Here is a 23,713-nt window from a genome sequence, read left to right on the forward strand (position 1 = left end):
AATAATGAATAACAAACAGTTCGTTATTCGTTATTCACCGCTTGAATAACTATCTGGTTTATTTACCGACTATACGTCATTAAATATATTTTTTACTGCTAGGGGATATTTTGCAATCCATTATTCTATTGTTGTCTAATGATCGTTTAGAATTAAATCCTGAAATATATTTATTAAAGATACATGAACACCTTCATATGTGAATCCCGAATAACGAGGTGAAAAACGAATAACAAACAGCCCGTTATTCGTTATTCACCACTTGAATAACAATCTGGTTTATTTAGCGACTATACGTCATTTAATATGTTTTCTACTGCTAGGGGATACTTTGCAATCCATTATTCTGCTGTTGTCTAGTGATCGTTTAGAATTAAATCCTTAAATATCCTCATTAAAGATACATGAACACCTTCATATTTGAATCCCGAATAACGAGGTGAATAACGAATAACAAACAGCTCGTTATTCACCGCTTGAATAACAATCTGGTCTATTTACCGACTATACGTCATTTAATATGTTTTCTACTGCTAGGGGAAAATTTGAAATCCATTATTCTATTGTTGTCTAGTGACCATTTAGAATTAAATCCTAAAATATCCTCATTAAAGATACATGAACACCTTCATATGTGAATCCCGAATATCGAGGTAAATAACGAATAACAAACAGTTCGTTATTCGTTATTCACCGCTTGAATAACAATCTGGTTTATTTACCGACTGTACGTCTACTGCTAGGGGATACTTTGCAATCCATTATTCTATTGTTGTCTAATGATCGTTTAGAATTAGATCCTGAAATATTTTCATTAAAGATACATGAACACCTTATAAGTGAATCCCGAAAAACGAGGTGAAAAATGAATAACAAACAACTCGTTAATCGTTATTCGTTATTCACCACTTGAATAACAAACAGCTCGTTATTCGCTGCTTGAATAACAATGTGGATTGTTTTTCGTCTAGAGGTCGTTTTGCTGTGTTTTATACTACTGGGGGATACTTGGCATCCATCATTCTAGTCCTGACTAGCTGCATATTGGAATCCCGAATAGAAAGTTAAATAACGAATAACGAGGTAGCTTGTACCTCGTTATTCGCCAATAACGGGGCAAGTCATCTCGTTCTTCGTTATTCGTTATTGGTGAATAACGAATAACAAAAAACGATTCAACTTCACACTGCCGTCATCTTCGTATTAATTACTCGGGGTCTGTTTATTTTTGTTACCGCTCCAAAGAGTGAACTGAATATTTACCTGAAATATGATAATTGTTTATATTAATTGTAGTTAGAACCTTGTATATAGACCCTTCATGTAGAGGGTGAAATGATCTAGATTTAATGCCATTTTCATATATATGAATTCTATGCCAAAAAGTAAATAAACCAGTGAAAGTCGTCTGTTTATCAGATAAAGTGACCTTCCTTACGCTCGGAACGCTGTATTCGGCTAGCCGGATCTTTTGTCGACATTAACCGTAAAGGCGCCATGTGTTAGTTAAAGAGCACATAAAGTCATCAGACGAAATTTTCGGTACTTGTAGCCAGTGGTTACTTTATGCAGTTTACGGAATTAATCAATAACAGCCATATAGAACCCCGTTACAAATGACTTTGCAAATTATCGAAATCACGCTTGTTTCCCCTAGACACCAGTGACGCCAAATTGACCGAATGCATTCGGAATGTTTATTCCTTAATTACATGTATACAGCCGTTGGGGGGGGGGGTATTCATTGACCCCTGGCTGATTCCTTAATTCCCTAATTAAATAAAACAATTAATTACGGAATAATTTGTTTTGTAATTCAATTTAAACATACATTATGCAAGAGCTAAATCTGCCTATTGCAAGTCTGTATTTAGTCTTCAGATGTTATAGAAATTATTAATTAGACCTTTTTTTACACGATTAGTTCAAATTCAACTCTGTAGACCCTCCGATGGCTTGGATACGACTTGGATTTATACAGTAGTCCATTTAAAATTAAATCAATTAATGGCAGACCAAGCTAACGTTTACCGTTAGTAGCTGATGTTACTACCGGAAAATGGTGATGAAAGGCCTGCCAAGCGAGGCTACCATAGCCATTGAGCATGTTACTTGATAATCGAGAATATGTGGGTGGAGTTAACGTCCGTTAATCAAACGATCGCCAATTCTCATAGACGGTGCAGACAAAATTGATGCCTATTTCTAGTCCAAACTTCAAACAGTGACAATTCCGTTCAGAACAAAGTAATTTGAAATCTTCAACATTTTCTTTTTTTTATCATCTATTTTTTGAATTATTATAGCAAGAATGGCTAACTCTTTATAAAACTCTTAACTAATGTATCTTTAAGGTCCAATTTAGAATTAGTTTCATAATACCATAACAAAGACAATCATTGTAGCCATATTCTCCATGTTCTTTTGATCAGAATAATTCGTAATAAGCCAGCAATAAACCGATACAATAATTCGCTGTCTACGAAGACAACAGGATGGGTGTAAAATTGGTACGGACGGTGCTACGAACATCTATCAAGTCAAGAGATAACTAATTGTGTGCTTTTACGAAACGAAATGGTTTCGTGGTGGTACTTCTGGATGTGGAAGCAATTGCGACGAAGCCTCTTCGACTCTGTTCGCAGCACACCAATAAAGTTGGTTCGTTATACTTGGAATCCAGAGATTGGTGCTCCCACGGTGATTTTTTTTTCGTTTCCAATTGCCATCATTTTTGTTTTCAAATCCTGGAAGAAACATTATTCATAATAGACCATGTGGGAAGTCGTGGTTGTATCTAGGATTTTCTTAAGGTATCTTAAATTTTTATTTGTTCTATATCGTGTCCCAAATGAAAGCGCCAAACTTCAACGCCGTAAATAGAATACAAGAGATAAAAGAATCCAAAATTCAAAGCTTAGGTATAATATTAAATTAATTTCCATCACAAACTTTCGAGACTGAGAAGAGAGCTTCCCGACCCCGTTCAGCAATGGGTTTTTGTGTAATTAGATATTTACCATTACAATTTAGTAGTACGTCAAGATATTTAAACCTATTTACAACTTCAATATTGCAATTCTCATAATTTTTAAATTTACCCTCATTTTGAATACCGTCTGAAAGATTCACAGACATAGGATCACAAAGGGGTGCTGACGGGATTAAGGACGCTGATTAGGTAATTATCGTTTGTATTTCGGCCTGATCAAAGATGTAGGTTCACGCAAATCTTGTAATATTCATTGTTTCGACTTTGCCACTTGATAAATACGAATTAAGACTTACCTGGACTCATTAATTGTATATCAAATATAAACTGAGCGTTGTGATCCGTTATATCAGTCCTACCGCCTCCTATCGCCTTTCTCATTTAATATGAAATCGGCTTGGGATTCTTTACATTCTAAATTAATAGCTGGGTGTAATATAGTTCGTTGGTGATTTATGTTGGTTGCAGCAAAGGGTATGCTAATGATCGAGAATGTCTTTACTTTGGACGGAAGAGAATCGACGGCGCATTATGTACCTTTTCTCTGCTGGAATTTCCGCAACTCTCAACACCAAGATAATGTGTCATTTTATAATTTACTCTAACATATTTTAGTCACAAGTATGTAATCCATTACTATTCAAGACGAGAAAAGCCAGCTCTTAAAAATGCTTTGAATTGTAGTGATTTGTCGCTTACACGTAGATAATAATGCAAATCTTTAGTATCCGTGGATGTAAACGGGTGTATACGTGGGCGCCTCTTCAAGACAACGTGACATTAACATTTAGACGATTTTTATTGTAATTGGAAGAATAATTCAATTAACAACTTAAAAATAATTAATTTTAAAAATAATCAATTTTAAAAATAATTAATTTTAAAAATAATTAATTTTAAAAATAATTAATTTTAAAAATAATTAATTTTAAAAATAATGATCGTATAATGGACATTCAATTTGATTATCCTTTAATTAAACATACAGACCAGTAAGTTCACGCTATTTATTACAAATATAAAGTTATTCAAATATATACACTATGTATTACACAAAATTAAGTTATTCAATTCAAAAATATACACTTAGATCCATACAGTTTGCGACTTTCGACTGCCCGAAAAAACACTGGTTTTATACAATCCAACGCCCATTTAATACTTAAGTATACAAAATTGAGATCACAACAACGCCTTATTATTTAAGGGCGTTGAGTAGTCTAAGATAAAATGACCCAGATGACACATATCAGTTTGTTTGGCAGTAATGGAGATATAAGCGGAGAAAAATAAACTATTTATAGCAAACGACAAGGTTTCCCCGACTGGGATCAATTCTTGAGTAAATTATTACGTCGCAAACATCGGTCATGTCATCCGCTGTAAACAATCATGGCTCTTTCCAGCGACAGTTTCACACACTTATCTATATATAACTTGGATGACTCATGACGCAGGCCAACCAATGACATAGTTTGAAGACACCGCGCGGTATCTTGCGACCCCCAGAAGTAGTTCCAGCCTTGTACTTCCAGTACCATTACACGCTTTGTTGACTAGTAAATTGGCCTTCACACAGTATATAAATTTTTGTTCGAAATAAATACACAACTTTAAAACATTAATTTTACTCTTAATAGTGTACATTCATATTCTATATTATGAATCGGGTTATCGCATAAAATGGTTTGAAAGTTTGAAGCGCATCGTGATATTTTCCAGTTTTCTCACTTCAGCCTCAGATAGCGGCGAACGCCACAAATAGCACAGATAATAATGCACAGGTGGAAAACTTTGGGAAAAAAAACCCATAACATTGTGGCAAAATGCTGAAATATTCACAAAAATGAATTGATTTCTTCAAAACAAACAGTTACTATTATTTTTATAACTGAACATTAAATTTTGTTTAATTGTTTTACTTTTATTTCAGTATGCCTATTAATTGATGTATTGCTTTTGGTACGAGTGCCTTAATTATATGTTTTAACTAAAATACAATTATCATTTTACATGGTGCGTCTATTGTAATGAATTATATAATTTAATCAAAACAATGGATACATTTTTTTTCATTTGTAATTTAATTTAAATAAACTATTTTGTGTACTTCTGCCATTTTTCCGTGCGTGCCAATTTTACCTGTACCATTTTCTAACCTGCCTTTATTACCTGCGCTATTTGTTCCTATATTCCAAATATATATGTTAACTCTTTATTACCAGGGCTGTCGGTAATTTTTCACAGATGATTAGCAGCACTGCTAATCAAAAAGTCCAATTTTGCCAAATTTGATTAGCAAATTTAAAAATTGATTAGCAGTTTTTCAGTTTCAAATCAACATAAAACACCTAAATAACAAGATTATTTTAATTTTAATTGATAGCAAATGATTAGATTTCATTCTTAAGATTTTTTTAGAATGTTAGCACTTCTACAGCTAGCTGTGAACATTTCTGAATGAATGTAGACTTTTGTTAGGCCTTATGTCTGAAGCCAATTCTTGGCAGTGGCTTCTTATTTCTTCGTTAGAAAACAATTTCGTCTGCTTTTTATTGTGTGTTATTATTTTTGTTCAATCGGAAGCACGCGGTATTTTACGAATAATCTCGATTAACTAGACGCACGCGATATAAACAATAATAGTTTACGGGAATTCTTACTTTGATTTCTCACTTTACAATACGTTTACACGTATTTATTTTTTATATTTTATTTACAATACGTGGGGGATACACTGAATTTATTTTTTTTCAAATTGAATACTGATATAATTACTCGAAATTGACATGTCTCGCAACGTTAGTGGTACTACTTGATTCCCTATTTCCGGTTTAATAGTCCCGATTCATAGAGTTATGTCCCTGTATTATATAGTATCATGAATTAAGTCTGGGGAGTTCGAGAAGAAAATGTCACACGGAGTATTCCGTTTTGTTTATCAAATTTATTTGATATTTTATACGCGTTGAAAGTGTTGAGAAATGTGGATAAATCTTTGTGTCAATATCCAAAATGACAGGCATATTATTGATTCGCAGTTACTGCGAATCAAAAACGTTAGATTTTAATTTTTGATTAGCAACGGACAAAATATGTATCGCAAATTGCGCTGCGATACTGGTTGTCGGCAGCCCTGTTTATTACCTACGCTGTTATTACTTAAAAAGTCTAACAGCAGATAATTATTTAAGGATCAAGTTACCCACACGTGATTTCAAAAACTTTCATTTTTCAAAATATGCCATTTTTTCATAATCTGTTATTTTTAATTTTTGTAACAGAAAAACTATCTAATTAGAATTCTAAAATAACCATAAAATGTACAAAAATGTCACTATTGTGTGGAAAAAATAAAATCACCATATGATGACAAAGAAAATGTAAGATACAACCCGGCTTCTTTATTTTATTATAGTATTCATTTTGGATTTTAAAAATGTTTGGACATCAGTCAGTTGTGTTCGACCAGAATGTTCTACTATTCATTTTAAATCTTTATGAATATCAAAACAGTATTATGTCCTTCGGTAAAAAAGGGTACATAATACCTATTATAGGGTTCATGATAAAATAAAAACAGTTAGAGCAATATTTACACCAACACTTTGTCTTTGCGTTATAACGGCATTATTTTATCTATGTTTACCTTGAGGTAAATACAACAACGTCAACGATACAAACCTATATTTTGGTAGTCGTAACATAGCAAAACAGTATTATGTCCTTCGGTAAAAAAGGGTACATTATATCTATTATAGGGTTCATGATAAAATAAAAAACGTTAGAGCAATATTTACACTAACAATTTGTCTTTGCATTATAACGGCATTATTTTATCTATGTTTACCTTGAGGTAAATACAACGACGTCAACGACACAAACCTATGTTTTGGTAGTCGTAACATGGCGGAATTGGTACTTCCGGTGACTCCACACTTCTCAGCCAATGAGCTATCCAGTTATTAGTGGATTCACACTGGACCGTTGGCGTCTCTCTATAAATGACGTCAGAAGAAATTCCCTCCAAGACGAGATTATCCAGGTCTACTGTATAATATATCATTGCCGCATTTCTTTTTTTTTGATGGTCGAAGAATACAATTTTTAAATGCATAAAATAATTGTTGTATTTCAAAACTTGTAGTAGACGTATTTAAAGAATTTACCGAAAATCACAAAATCTCGTTTTACGTATTTGGAGTCGAAAAGTAGCATATATAGCCTTTATTTTGGATAGAATTTGCAAGAAAACTCAACATTGTTGGCGTTTCCAAGCATACCAGACAAACCACGGTCTATAGCCAAAAAGTGTCACTTAGCTTTCTTGGACTTGCCTTTCGCATTCATTATACCAAATTTGATGACAATCCATGTAGGCATCACCCACCACCCTTAATTATCATGCTTTTTGGCCAAGTTTGGAACATAGTTGGTAAATAAAATTGGTATTTGTTTGGTGATTAATATGTAGTTTTGCACCCCAAATAATAATCGTACAGTGCTAGCTTCCAAATGTGCATTTTAGGTACTCAACGCCCTTAAACCAATATGTTGCCGCGTTTCATGAAGCTGAATTTCTTTAATTAGTTTTAGTCTCTACCATCGTAATATTATTTAAAAAAAACAGATTTGCGTTACAGTCAAAACGTTAACAATCGTAATATTATTTTACAAAAAAAACAGATTTGCGTTACAGTCAAAACGTTAACAATCGTAATATAGCTTTTAAAAAAAACAGATTTGCGTTACAGTCAAAACGTTAACAATCGTAATATAATTTTAAAAAAAAACAGATTTGCGTTACAGTCAAAACGTTAACAATCGGAACTTACTGGTTTGGGCCAGGAAGCAAGGAGTTTATTACTGTATGGTACATTCCGATGCAATTTTGGTTGTTGTATTTTCTATACCTTTAGCGATCGTTACCAGAATACCATCATTTTGTTCGGCCTCCTTTCGAATCGTGTCTCTTAATTCCAGCTCAGTTATTCTTTTACCAAATTTAACTTCCAGTTCTCCTAATTTTTTTTGGTAAACTTCCTCAGCTGCTACAAACATTGCATCCGTGTAGTGTTTACCACCGTTGAAAAGTATGACCTGTTCTACCAAACTCAGAATTTTATTAACATCGTCTTCTTTCGATGCAGGTGGAGCACGGTTATTAATCGTTGCCATTCGCCCTCCACATCTGTAGATCAGTGATTGTAGATTTGGTGGTGATTTTTTTATATGCTCTCCAAGTGTTATTTCCTCAAATTCCAGCGAGTCCTTACCGTTAAAGACAAAGATAACGAATTTTGTTACATCTCCTCCAAACAATTTCTGTAGATGATCTACCGTATCTAGTTCTTCCTTGGTAACTCTGTCAACACTCAGAACAAACAAGAATGCGTGTGGGCCAGGGCATGCAAGAGCAATGCAGCGACCCAATTCTTTTGATATTTCGTCGTTGCTAATCCGAGTATCGAATAAACCCGGTGTGTCAATTACAACCAACCGCTTGCCATTCGGCATATCTCTGTAACCGGTCTTACACATGGATGTAACCGACCCACCCGACACTGATGACTCAAAAGTTCCTTTAGACCGTAGTAAACTGTTTCCTAATGCACTTTTACCTCGACCAGTTTTCCCGACCATAACCAGCCTCAATTCTGCAAAATAGAACGAAACTGTCATATCTCTCTGGTAAATCCGAAGATGCAAACGTTCAAAACAAATTTGTGAGGTGTTTGAACTTCTGAAATGACAACTGGTATCAGATGTTCTAAAAAGATAGAAAGGGTAAGCATATCCTGCAAAAATGAAAAATCGTTTAGCAATTTAATCTTTGATTCATGAAATTTATTGTGGTCTAATCTATTATGTTCTTTTTGAAATACGTGAACGGAAGTCGTTTGTGCGTTTGTTTTTTGTTTTTTTGTTTTTTAATTATCACCTTGTAGTTTGTAAATCAGTAATTTTTAATTACTGCCGCATTGTCTTCTGGGATATGTTTACCTCTTTTTATGTGACTTATTATATGATGCACTATTTTCACCGTAAGAAATGAAACATCAATATTGATCGAAATGAATCATACGTGTATTCTAGTTCGTGTTATGAATTTAAATCTCGATCCCTTAGCTAGCATATGACTGCACAGGCGTGACATGCGTTATTCAGAATGGATTTATGGATTTATAATTAAAAGCTTTAAATGTGGCTTTCAGCGTATAACCGGTTTGATCTGAGGATATAAAACATATTCAAACTAATTTATTTATTAAAAGATGTTTTAAAATGTCGCTTAAAGCAGTTGAAGATATATTGAGTTACTGAATTTTAATTTTCGGATTTTTTGCACTTTTGAACATAGGATTTCCCAGAGGGATTTTATCTGATCAGATAATGTAATATATCATTATAGAGCCCTGCTACCATTCAAGTGCCCAAAACGGTTGGTACAAAAAAGAATGGTACTCTTGCGAAAAACGTGCGTTCTCCGTCAAATGCCACCAGATCAAAACAACTAAAGTGGCACTGGATAATCCCATCGATGGACTATCATATGACATCCCATTGATACCAATTCTTTGGTTAGTATCCTACGCCGAAAATCTAATATTTGCTTATTTGGAGCCTTTTGAGATGCCGTTGCTCGAAAAAAAAACACCTACAATGTTGGTGATCTAGGTTGTGAATCCAAATGTAAAAACCTCAAAATGCAATAAGTGGTCCAAACAGTAGCTTAGTCTTTGAAAAAAGTCTTTACATTACTTGAAATGCTCTTTGGTTTTTTTGTTCAAACACTGTCCAGTTAAGTTCCCAGCCACTACTTAAAACTGTCTCGACAATTACCCGTTAATCGGAAGCAGTTGAAAACTATCTGATGTTTTAAAAGAACTCTCAAAAATGGATGTTTTTGCGAAAAACTCAATTCCCCCGTTCCATGTCACAAGATCAAAACAACTAAAGTATCGTTGGATAGCGCGATGAATGGACTATCATATGATTCCTTCATGTCGGCTTCATGAAAGTCGGTTCAGTGTGTGTTCCTTTCAGGTCTAGTTAGTCTTTTAGACTGTTTTTACTAAAATTATTATTATTAAGCTTTCATATAAAAGCTTATTGTTTCTGTTAAGATTATTAAGCTTTCGTATTTCATATAAAAGCTTATTGTTTCTGTTAAGATTATTAAGCTTTCGTATTTCATATGAAAGCTTATTGTTTCTGTTAAGATTATTATTCTTATTTTTGTGTGTGTGTGTGTTTTTTTACAAATTTCGAATTTCCACTCTGGCATTCTTCTTGCTGCCAAAGTTGTTTACGAGTGAAAAATCCACATTAACTGACTGGAAATACTCGGAATAGGCCGTGGCCGTGAATGCGTCTCCTATTTCCGAAATTAATACATTTATGTAGGCTTTAGAATGAATATATTTTCAAAACGTTTCATTTATTTTTCCGGGTTTTGTTTTGGTTTTTTTTCGCGCGGGTGAAATAATTCTCGCAATATTTAGGCTTATAACTTCGCGAGGTTTTGACAGATTTTAGTAATTTTTTTTTTCTTGTTAAGATTCTTTATATAAACCATGACGTGTGACAAGAAGTGACCGTGAATATGAAAGCTTTCATATCTGCCTGGCAGATCTAGCTCTTATTATTTTTGTGTGCGTTTTCTGCAAATCGGATTTGTCAGAATCTAACCAGAATATCTTTCTGAAACTTTGCCCTACTCCCCTCAGCCCCTAAATTGGGTGGTGGGTTTTGATTAAATTTTCAAAAAGTTTTACGAATTTGAAATTACTTTGTGTATTTTTGACCTATTTTACTAATTATCTGTGATTTAGTCCTGGCAATTGAGACCAACTTCACAACTCCTTTTATATTGAAACGACATTCATGAAATTTGGAATGTATATAGATCTTATCGATTTGACTTAAACGATGTCATGAAATTTGGAATGTAAGTAGATCTTACCGATGTGAATTAAACGATGACATCAGAAATTTTCTAATTTATCTCCCCTCGAAGAAATTAAGGATCACATTTTTCAAACAAATCGACATAATATAGGTCAGAATGCTTTGATTTTTTTTCTTCTGCACTAGCTAAGAAATTACTGATGCATTCACAAAAGATGAAGTGTATCGATCGAACCATCTTGAAACGTGAAAAATTCATAAGGCTTTTGCAATATTTTACTTACAGACATGGGAGATTCAGTATCTGAATCCTTGTGGGAATGCGTAAAAAACGTGCAGAGCAGAATTTTGATTTAGGTCAACTGATGGTGACCAGTATAAATTGAATGTAAAAAAAGCGAAAATCCGCGTTAACGGCCGTTAAAATAAACACAATAAACCGTAGTTTGAAGAATTTGTCTCCTATTTCCGAAATGAATACATTTCTGGATATTTATTTGACCTAAATATGCGAACAGCTGAGGTCAATTTGATTCCAAAAATATAAGTTTCATTCAAACTTGTCTCATTTTATTTTACGATACCTTCACGCCATTTTTTAGTTCTTTTCCGCCATTTTTATTTCATTTTCTGGTCTCTCCGGTTTTTAAAGTCTATCAAATTACATCAATACATGTTTCGTTATTTCAGATTATTTTTTCGCCCGGGTGAAATGTTTCTCTATATTTAAGCTTATAACTTAAGCGAGTTTTTGACCGATTTTAATAATTATTTTTTTTCTTTTTGAGATTCTTTATATAACCCAAGATATGTGACAGGAAGAGACCATGAATATGAAAGCTTTTATATCTGCCTGACAAATCTATTTTATTATTATTAACCACGGGAGCATATTTCTCCATGATCGAAAACAAATACCAGTCCGTGACCTAATTTTTTATTGGAAAACCATGTGGTGGTTAGTGGATAAACTATTTTTGAAACCTCTGCGCAGACCGGAAGTGGTCGAATTGTGTACGGTGCCCCAAAACTAAAAATCGGCCGTAGTTTTTGTCAATTTGTTTTATCTATTTTCAAACAAAAGACATTTTCGGAAGCCCTCAACCTTTTCCAAAACAATAACTATATCACATTTTGCAAATGAAACTTCGTCGTTAACGTCTATCGTTCAAAAATTGAAAACACGTTATTTACGAGACAATTATTGTTAGTTTTCACAATTTTTAAATTTGACCTACATTTGAGGATAGCTGAGGTCAATATAATCACAGTAATAGAACTTTCATTCGGAGTTATCGCCCTTTATTATTCGATTTTTTTCCAATTTTCTGTTCATTTTGTAAGCTTCATTTTGTTTTTTACGGCTAAATGTTTGTTTCTGAAACTTCTGGCACATGAAGCCATAGGCCAAAACCAACTGATAACCCGGAAGTAGTCGAAATATTGTCCGATATTTTGAAAATAAAAAAGCAAAAAACGCGTTTTCGCATTCCGATATCAACGGACGAAAGGTATCGTTAGATCTACCGGTGATTGGACTACTATATGATACCAAATCTCAAAATATGGCATGTCGAAAATCAAGTATTTTCTGATTTGGAGCCGTATTGGACGCCGTTATCTCGAAAACGTAACCCACAATTTGTTTTAACTTTCGCTGTCAGGAATCCCTTCGGTATTCTTGTCCAATAAGACTTTGGAATAACTGGAATAGGATAATAAAGGTACTCAAAATCAAAAAAGAAGTAAAATCGTGAATTTTTAAAAAATGATCTGTTGATTTTTTTTTATTTTAACAAATCTTCAAAAAAGTTATATATTCAGATAGCTGACCTAATTACGATTCTAATAATAATAAATTATTGAAATTTAATTTTCTATATTTTGACATTTTTGTATTTTTGGCACTTTTGAACATAGGATTTCGCAGGGGGGGGGGGGTTATTTGATCAGATAATGCAATATAAAATTATAGAGCCCTGCTTCCATTCAAGTGTTTAAACCAGTTGTTAAAACTATTCCAACAATCATCCGTATACCGGAAGTAAGTCAAAAGCTTGAAACAAAGTTAAACAAAACATGGTATTCCTGTGAAAAACGTGATTTCTCCATCAGATGTCACCGGATCAAAACAACTAAAGTCTCGTTGGATAGTTTCACATCCAGTTGATACGAATTTGAATGTTAGGAAATAAATTATGGAACGCCGAAAATCTAGTCTTTTCCGATTTGGAGACTATTGAAAGACTCCTTTCTCGAAAACAACACCTACAAGTTTTCTTTAACTTTTTTTACTCAGTCATCGGTTTACTCAGAGTGTCATCGGTGGTTTAGGATGTGCATCCAAACATAGAAGCATTGATCAATATAAGTGGTTCAAAAGGGGCCTCAGTCTTTGGAAAAATTAGAAAAATCGTTAAATTATTGAAAAGGCTGTTCTATTTATCTTTTTTTTTTACAAAACTGCGCAATGGATGTTTCTGAATCGTCTGATACAAGAAGTTAGGTATCCACACAACCTGTTAAACTATCCCGGTAATGATCCAAAAATCGGAAATAGTCGAAAAATATCAGATATTTTGAAAAAAACAGTAAAAAAGTAATAAAATGGTGCTCTTGCGAAAAACGTGATTACTGCGCCAGATTTCATCGGAGAAAAACAACTAATAATACATATGATACGTTTGCATAAAATATCTGAATTGGTGTATTTGTCATAGTAATTTGTGGCAGAAAATTTATATTGATGAAAATATAATTAAATCTAGATCATTGTATCCATTTACTGTTGTCTTTTTTTTTTTTTTTTTAAATAAGATGACTTTAAAATGCGTATCTATATTTTTAACACTATTGACCATTATGACGTGTGTGTTTTTAATAAAGTCAATCCTCTTAGACACTTATGAGACATCAGTGGTAATTATCAAAGCCAATATTTCTGATAATTATATAAAGCTTAAATTTGAAAAACGTGATTGACGAGAGTTTTGCTTTTCACAGTAACGGAAATGGTACAGCAATCTTGTCCAGAGTAGTGACCGACCATAGAATTTGTATCTGACCAGGATCAATGTCCACGACTAAATCACAAAATATACAGGTAGACAAATCTACCACGATAATTGATTTTATTGCTTATCCGTTGTAGTCACTGCTATAGTTTGCATTATCTACTATCATATTTTTCAATTTCAATTCTGTAAGGACTGGAGAAAGTGCGACAGACACTTAGTCTGTTTCGTTTCTCTAGTAACAGCGTTCAGATTCGTGTGACACTATCCTGTGTCTCGGTACTAAATAAAAACGCCTGTGGCACTACGGGGTACAGATGTGTGATACTTTCGTCTAGGACTTTCTTCAACTTCGCGTTGCGATAATTATTTCAATCATTAATTGACTGACTCTGGAACACCGTTTATGTTGTTCCTAAGTTTATATAATCAATACTAGCAAACTACAAAGGTTAAATACAGGAAACTACAATATCTATGATAGTACATTTCGAGTTATTAAAATATCCACGGTCTGAGTTTAATATCCTTTCTAACCCAGACCAGAGCGACTTAACGTGGCAACAGCCATATACTTCTTGATAGTTCTGTATAAGGTTCGGGCTAGGATGATGTTTTCGCCCAGCTTCTAAGCCGAGGATGCTATTGGTATGTTCCCTTGAGATAAGAATGATGTCATCCCTATGGTCTCATCATGATATCTGCGAGTAAATCAAATCCGCTCTTACCTATATAGAATAGTATAATGCGTCATCTATATTTGGGCGGGACAATTACCATTTTTGGGTAAGTGTTTCGTATAGGCACCTTTTTACTTCAACACTATTCTAGTTAATTGTACTAATCCGTGCACGAGATGACTGGACTATAGTACCGTACTTCCAGTAATGGATACTGACAGAATTGTCGGTGAGTAAGTCTAAGATAGTAGTAGAATAATGCAAGCTACTTCATTACAATAGTTTTCGTCACACATCATGTAGGTAAAGAATTTATATAATAAACAGAACACCTATCTTAGAACTAAAATAAACCATATAGTATTACAACACGCCCCTTTGCAATGCGTTAAATAAGCACGTTTGCTTAATTAACGCCTATTATATCACATGCAATAAATGCAATACAATATCAATACTCAAATGCTCTGAATATGTCCATTAAAATTTCAAGTCCTAAGACTTAAAATATCATTATAATGATAAACATGCTACAATAATATAAGTTCACTGCTTCACTGTCGGTTTCAATGTCAATAAGTTCACTGTTTCTATCTCTAAATAATTCCAGGTCCTGTTCAATATTTTTCTGTTTCTTGCACTGTAAATTTTGGTGATCCGTTAACACTTCTTTCATTTCCTCTTTAGAACCATACCTGCTTATATGCCGGAATTCCTCTGTCTGGTTCGGCGTTGCTGTGCCTTAAGATAGAGTACATTACTTCTCATAAACGAACCGTGTACTTGCTTAATCAGACCACTAATAATTCAATTACATTACCCTTAATTTAAAACAGTTAGTTTAAATGGATGTGATTATATCTTAATCATATTCATACACTTAAATTTATTTACAATCAAAATTGTATTAACATTATTGGGAACACACCTGTGTTTATACTTAATACTATTTACTTTTAACAGAATAAACCATTGACAATAGAACTTAATCTGTTCCATTAATAAAAAATAGCAGTATTAATTAGTACCTATCACCTACAGTAAATAATAAATTAAAAACTCATTACTTTACCTATTAGTATTGCCTGTTAACAGTGAACAGTTTCATGTCATTAACAAATCATCTTCAATTAATTACCCTAACCCCATCTGGTTATTGTTTAAGACATTCCACCCACAGTTAAGTATATAGTATTGAGTATATAGGATGGAAAGGTGTACCTTTACTCTCGTCTCTTTGGGCCTGCTCCATAAATCAACTTTTGACAGGTACACCCTTTTTCTAATTTCCATATAGTTACTCCCAATAATCATCTTAAATGTTTTTTTTACCGCGAATATATTGCTTTCTGAATTCGAAGAAAACAGCATCTTGAAACAAATGTGATCAATATTTATTTCAAGATCTGATTGTACTCTGCTCATGGCTATAATAGCCAATATTTCTACAACCGTAAGTTATATTCCCTACTTTCAACACAAATAACATATGACAATATACTAATAAGTTCCTGAAGTTTTCGTTGTCATTAAGTATGGTTTTACGTATACAATACGCATGACATATCGGGGAATTCAAAATCTATTCGACAGCTAACCGCACATTCGAATCCAAATTTAAATTACCCATTTTACCATGGTATCTTTTCCCGCTTTTAACACAAACTTTGAACTTATTATCTCCGGTTTACATTTTTAACAAAACAACATGAACATTTTGGAAATAATTTAAACCATCTAAGCTAACCGCTATAGTGCAAGGCGCACTGTTTCATTTTAAACCATTTATTTAAAACCTAATAACGACCCACACGCAACTCGCGAATTTACAAAGGGCCATTCAGTTTTAGATTTACCTGGGGCAAGCCTTTGCCCTGAAACTAAACGCATTTACCGCGATTTTACACAGGTCTATACCTTAACAATAACCGGTTAAACACATATACACATTACTTCAACAGAACAGATTTTCGAAGTGTTATTGCGATCTATGCATCCAAATAATTCTTATGGAATTTTGCGTCAAACGCGCAAACCCCTCATTTTCGAACGGAGACATCATTTATTTTCTTTTACCTAGCTTTACTGTTTCAATTTTAGGAATCTTTCGTTTCAATTTTTCTTATTTATATTTTCCTACGTTAATAGACACATACGTATATGTTAAAACCTAACCCTTATTCACTTAACATTGTATCGTATCTACAACGTAGCATAATGCAGTTCTATGAGTCGCTGGTTAGTATTACATTCGGAGGTATAAAAAACTAACACAATATATAATTTCAAAGATATCTTTTTATTATTCTAAACTTAACAGTCACAAAGATATAAATCGACAAATATACAAAGAAAGACGTTGTTAAAATGTTGAAACTCAAATGATCATCGAATTAAATTTAAAATAATAAATTTCGAAAACATCAAAAAGAAGACTGAGTACAGAATGGCAAAGTGTTTTGGGGCTTATTTTGATACCTATTACTACTATCGAGTTTTTTTTTCAATAGGTTTCGCTGGGGCTTTATTATTATCTTTCAATGAATTGTTGGTGAAGAATCTGCATTTAAAGCTTGTGTTCGTTTATGATCGAGTCTATTTTTGCATTAAACAAGTTCAACCACAGTTTCTGCTCAGGCGTTACTTCGTTTACACTAACTGGTTCGGAAAAGACCGAGATGCAACATCCTCATCGGTTCAACATCTTGTGTTTGGACTGGCATATTGTCTATGTTCCATCGTTTGACTTTATCTTCTTTGACATTCAACTCAGGAATAGATGGGGTCTACCGATACTGTAAATAATGTTAAAATTGTTTTTTTTTAGCAGCATGAATGCATTCAGCTTTACACTTGTAAAACATGTGGGAATGTGCCAGCTTGATGACATTTCCCGCTTGTATTCCCAACGGTATCCACCACTCAAAGACCCTTTAATCGTGGTCATATATTGACAGGTTTTTTATATTTAGCATGCTCTTGGAATGGATCGTCGAATTTCTCCCAATCCTTCAGTATTAATTTACAACTGAAACACTGCACACGATCATTATCTCCATAATACTCAAAGCCTGCTTGACTAAACTTGTGGGCTGATTGATGAACACACGTCCATCGGTTGTCAAAGGTGGCTAGAGCATTATTATATTCGATGTACTCATCCATGTCCGTCCAATAATGATGCTTGATGTATTCTGAGCACATGTAACAACTAATAAAAGCCTTGAAATGACGCTTAGATATACATGGCGTGCTTTCTACGTACAATATATAGTCAGGTCAAAATACAGTTTAATCCCCCAAAAACTGCTACAAAAGGTTTCTCAACTGATTCTGCAAGGGTTTAGTGTACTTTATAACATACTAAAAGTTTAGCTGTCCACTCTCACCTAATGCACAAACATAGAATAAGTTTCAGAGCTTTCAGATTTGAGTGTCACAATTTTCAGTTTGACCAGGGCTACATACAGCAGTGCAGGGGAGTCCATAGCGTCTGCAGCTGCATCGAGAGAACTTGCATCCCCCCGAACAGTTGTAATGGATAAATTTCAAGAGTTCGCCAGGCACAGAATTGTTTTGGGTCATAATTGAAATTAATTGATAATTTCCCTGCTTCCATCCCTATTCAGTTAGGTCCATTTCATTTGCCATCCCCGTCCATACCATAATTTGAAAGTGCACACGTTGGCTATGAAATCTTATTGCAGGTGATGTTGAGGGAGGCCGTTAAGGAATGACAGATGCTTCAGCAGTTGCCACTTTCTTGGTGAAAATGATATGGCACCGTGATGATAGCGTATCATTCGATTTGCACCAAATAGATCAACCATCATGTCTTTGCCAAGATCTGATATGTCCTGTCTTCATGACAGGATCAGATGTCACTAATTTCCGGTAGGCTGACTTTTTTCCGATTCCTAAAATCCTTGAAGATGAATCACAGCTATGAGCATTAAACACACTGCAGTCTTACCGATCTTGACCGTATGTCGTATGCAACTACCGTTTGTACTAAACTTTGTCTAATATTTGTTGAAAACACGCCTTTTCGTTATTTGATTCTATTTAGTCATGATGCTACCATTATTATGTTATTGTAAATATTTTATTTATATATAAAAAACGAATTGTGACCATTTTCTCAGTACAGACATAATTTGGACGTGGTGGCTAAAAAAAGTAAAGCCGCACAGTCAATGACAATTTTAGAGAAAAAATTCCTGCTGAACGAAGTAAAAGAATTCCTACATATACTTGGTACTAAATTGAAAGAAATTTCACCAATTCCGTTACTATGAAAAGCAAAACTCTCATCAATCATAATTACCACCGTTGTCTCATAAGTGTCTAAGAGGTTTGACTTTATTAAAAAATACCCACGTCATAATGGTCAATAGTGTTAAAATATAGAAATGCAGTTTAAAGGTATGTCATTTAAAAAAAGACAACTGTGAATGGATAAAATGATCTAGATTTAATGATATTTTCATTAATATAAATTTTCTGCCACAAATTACTATGACAAATACACTAATTCAGATATTTCATGTTTATAGAGGTTCTAAGAGCATTCGCAACAAAACCGTTCAATAACATTTTTGAAATAAATATTTTTAAGTGAATCTTAAAGCGCCTGATTGTAGAGGGTTTGGAAGATTATTCCATATCTTAGCTGCACTGACATATAATGGTTACGGGGTGAGAGAGTTCAATTTAGACAATTCGCTGACCTATCACTGACCGGTAATTACTTTTACTGGTGTTCAGGTGTCGTCAACATCAATATGATTATAGTGAAATAATCTATCAATGACAGCTGATTCAATGTGTAGTTCTTTATTTAATATACACTGACGTCCAAAAGAAAGTATACCAAATATTTATAGGGTTAAAAACATTATTTGTGAACGGAAATTCATAAAACTTTACAGGAACATGTGAAAACCTACAACCTATTAATTTCTTCTTTTAAAGTTTGTGAAACTGCGAAAACTGTCGCGCGAACTCGAATTTTCGAAAAAGTGATATGCACGCATTCCACGAAATGCACGTGCTGACAAACAGTATAAAAGCAGCAGAAGACACGAGTCATTGTCGCAGTATGAAAAAGCACAGACGAAAAATGCCACGCCTGACCGCAATTCAGAGAGAGAGAGCCGTAGGGATGAACCAGGAAGGAGCTTCACATGCCCACATCGCAAGAACGTTCGGCTGCACCCGTGTATGCATCACCAAACTGTTTCGACGGTTACGGCAGACAGGCCAGACTGCAGACAGGCCGAGAAGTGGGAGACCACGGGTGTCCACGCCCCAGGAGGACCGCTACATCCGGGGAATCCACTTCAGAAACCGCTTCATCCCTGCAGCAGCAACGGCACTCGGACGTCGTATCAGTCGACAGGCTGTGTCAAGCCGTATACGTGAACATGGTATCCGGGCACGGCGTCCATACCGGGGAGTTGTGCTTACCCAGCAACATCGACGTAACAGGCTCCGCAGGGCAAGGGAAGTTCGACGTTGGCAAGTCCGAAACTGGTCACGTATCCCTTTTTCTGATGAGAGCAGATTCTGTTTGTTCAGAGCTGATGGTCGTCAACGTGTTTACAGACGTGCTGGGGAACGGATAGCTCCAAACTGTGTTCAGGAAGTCCCAGCGTATGGAGGAGGCGGTGTGATGGTGTGGGGAGGAATTTGTGGTGAACTGAAAACGAGGCTAGTCATCATCCATGGCAACCTGAATGCGCAGAGGTACAGGGATGAGATTCTGCAGCCAGTTGTCCCCCCTTTCATCAACCAACAGCCCCGTGGCATTGTCTTCCAGCATGACAATGCAAGACCTCACACAGCCAGACTCACACAGAATTTTCTCAACAACATGAATGTGCATGTTTTAGCGTGGCCTGCTTGTTCCCCAGACAAGAACCCGATCGAACATTTGTGGGACCATCTTGACAGACAGATTAGGAGCATACCCGTACCCCCAGCAACCCGACAAGAACTTGAACGGTGTCTGATTCGTGCATGGAATCAGATTCCACGTAACGTCATTAGACGCCTCACATCATCCATGCGCAGACGCATTCTTGCGTGTATCGATGCTCGAGGACACACTCGATATTAAAGCAAGATCCAATGACTCTACAGTGTGTAAATTTTGTTGTAAATAACCTTCTGTGTATGGATACATTTTGAAATCCCATTTTTCAACCCCAGTGTGTTTCTGTCCATTTTACATTTCATTGTTTGTTATCGATGTAATGTTTTTACATTTAATTTATGCAGAATTAAAAGCTCTTATTAAATATTCCAATCATTTTGTCTAATTTGCCTTTGTTGTTTTTTAATTACTTGTCAAAGTGATGGTATACTTTCTTTTAGACGGTAGACGGTAGTATATTTAATAACAATAACATATGTATACGCATACTTTAATTAACTTTATAGCATATCTAAGTTTAATATAAATTAGCTGAGGTTGTTGAGACAAATGAGCGTGGAGCTTGTAAGCTCACCAGAGAAGGGTCTCTATATTTTCTAATTTTGTAATACTGTTGCTAGAATAAATTAATGTCCAATCCAGATCGTGTTCTACTTGAAATTATGTTATATAAAACATATTCACCAGAAAGCTTATTATATTTCGGAATCCTCAAAAAGCTGTCATCACTTGAAGTACAAAGATTGGATATGCAGGGGTATAGAAATCACAGAGTTCTTTTAAATACTCGGGTACGGTGTCAGAATAAATCGAATTAACATATTCACAAGGCTTTTAAATTGGACCCTCGCCCGTGCTGGAATCCAATGGAATTTATGTAATGGTTGTTTCCATTTATTTTTTTACATTCATCGTGAATCCCTTTAAATTATATAGACTATATAAAGTATAATCAAATAATGTGTAGGCCTTTTTAATCACGTTCTAACTCAAAGCCTTAAAAATCTATACCCATGATAACATCTGACTCACTATCCTTCAATATGGAAATGAAATGAAATGGGGTTTAACGTCCTACTGTTCTGCTCCTATACTGGGCTAATGAAGACGGGCATACGCCATACAGTGTGCTATGAGGGAAATTTTGCTCGGGCAGCGACACTATCGCCTACTCTAATATCGAATTCCAACTGCCAGAGGATCTTTTATGTGCATTCCAATATATACCCGGGACCTCGGTTTTTTTGTCTCACCCGAAGGACTACACAGCTGTCCTTGTCGGACCCTCCGTTCTGCACCACTGATAGGGGTAAACTACGTCGGAAAAACTGGATGAACTTTATCGGCCAATGCAGGGATCGAACATCCGACCTCCAGGCTAGCCAGCCAGCGTCTTAACCACCTAGCCACCGTGGCTCCCCCTGCAATATGAACGGTAATCCGTCATTAGCAGAACATTTTCACATTGACATATCACCGTTTTACTATAATCATTCAAGAAGAATCTAGACGATTGTTAACTGTCAAAATGGCAAACAGGGAGTAAACAAACCATTGAAAATCATCTGTTTATAATGTAAGCAACCCTCCTTATGCTCGGCTGTCCGGATTTCGTCGGCAGTTGTCGGCATTGGCCCTGAGCGGTTATAGTACCATGAGTCAGTCAAGAGTTAACGAATAATTATTTGCTTGAATCAATGCAAATCTTTAGTATCTGAGTACGTAAACGATTGCATACGTGAGCACCTTTTAAAGAAATGAATACATTACAATTCAGACTATTTTGCGTGTAAAAACTGATTAATTATCAATTTACGACTTGTTAATTCAACGCAACTTAATTGAATTAATATTCTGCATGTTAAGGTTGTTGTAGTACTGAATATGTTGAAATGTAATACAACTAAAGGGATGGACATGTATATACAAATAATGTGTGAATATGTGCACTGTGTTGTGGGTGGATGTTTGTAAGGCTGTATGTTGGTTGGGTGGTGGTGTGTGTGTGCTGGGAGGCTTTTTGTGTGGGTGTCATCATCCATTACGTTGGAATTACCTTAACAAAATCAAATTTTCTTTGTCCAAAAAATTTTGTCGACAAGTAAAATTTCATCTCCCAAAATAAAATAAACGCTTTAATTAAATTAATAAATGGCCATGTAAATCATTGAATGCCCTAAAATAAAGCAAATACTTAAAAAAAAACATTTAAAACATCAGGCACAGGTAAGGCACTGGTAATAAATACACCTGTCAAACTTTCCCGCGCAAAGCAGACATTCTACAGTTCTCAAGAATATCAGATGACCCCAAAGTGGTCTTGCCTTGTAATTTGATAGCTAAACGATTTGGCACAGCTAAAACACTGGTTATAAAACATATGCCAAACTTCCCTAAGCCAAAGACATATTCTTTAGTTCTCAATTGACCTCTAGATGCTTTAGGATTAAATCATATGTCATAGCTACGAGACTGAAGTTAAATTAAAATAGTCGCCACATTTCCTTCGCAGAAGACATTTTCTTTAGCTCTGAAAGATATTAAATCACATGGATTGGTTATAAACATGTGTGCTCCAATTCGATAACATATGTCATAATTCCATACAAGATAACAGTGACCACCGCTATAATATATAAATCATATCTAAAATACTGTGTTACGAAAATTAACCCATTTATATAAAGAACATATTACGGTCGTGGAAACTTGACTACAGAAGCACACTTCTATCAAACTAAAAACCGCCTACAAATAATCGTTAAATGATTTCATCAAATTAAATAAATCAAATCAAAAACAAACATTCTTAGTGAAGTAGGTTGAGGTTTAACTACAATTATCTAGTCATCTTTTTACTTTTTAAAAACATTTCTAGTACCTCAAAGATCTACAGGGGTTTTTCAAATTTTTTAGCAGCTCAGTCAAAAACAAACAAAACTCAATCCTATCTGTTAAAGTATGATCTACCCTCGAAGGTTATTGACCTCACTCTTCCCCTACTCTATCTTTACATTTTGATTGGTTAATCTGAGAATATTCAAGTTCCAAAATATAATAACCGTACTCTATTCTGTCGCACACGACTCTAAACAGCTAGAAGTGTAGATCATTAATGAAAAAAATATATTGGATTTTGAATACTTAATGGAAGAAATTAATGAAAAAAAAATAATTA

The 23,713-nt window shown here is 34.7% G+C and overlaps 1 protein-coding gene across 1 annotated transcript in view; it reads right to left on the reverse strand.

Moving 5' to 3' along the window:
* The window catches only part of LOC126810483 (GTPase IMAP family member 9), a 93,705-nt gene that overhangs the window by 40,422 nt on the left and 29,570 nt on the right, over window positions 1-23,713 (reverse strand). The gene's annotated exons all lie outside the window — the stretch shown is intronic.

Source organism: Patella vulgata, chromosome 1 (assembly GCF_932274485.2).
Source record: "Patella vulgata chromosome 1, xgPatVulg1.2, whole genome shotgun sequence".
Taxonomy (NCBI): Eukaryota; Metazoa; Mollusca; class Gastropoda; family Patellidae; genus Patella; species Patella vulgata.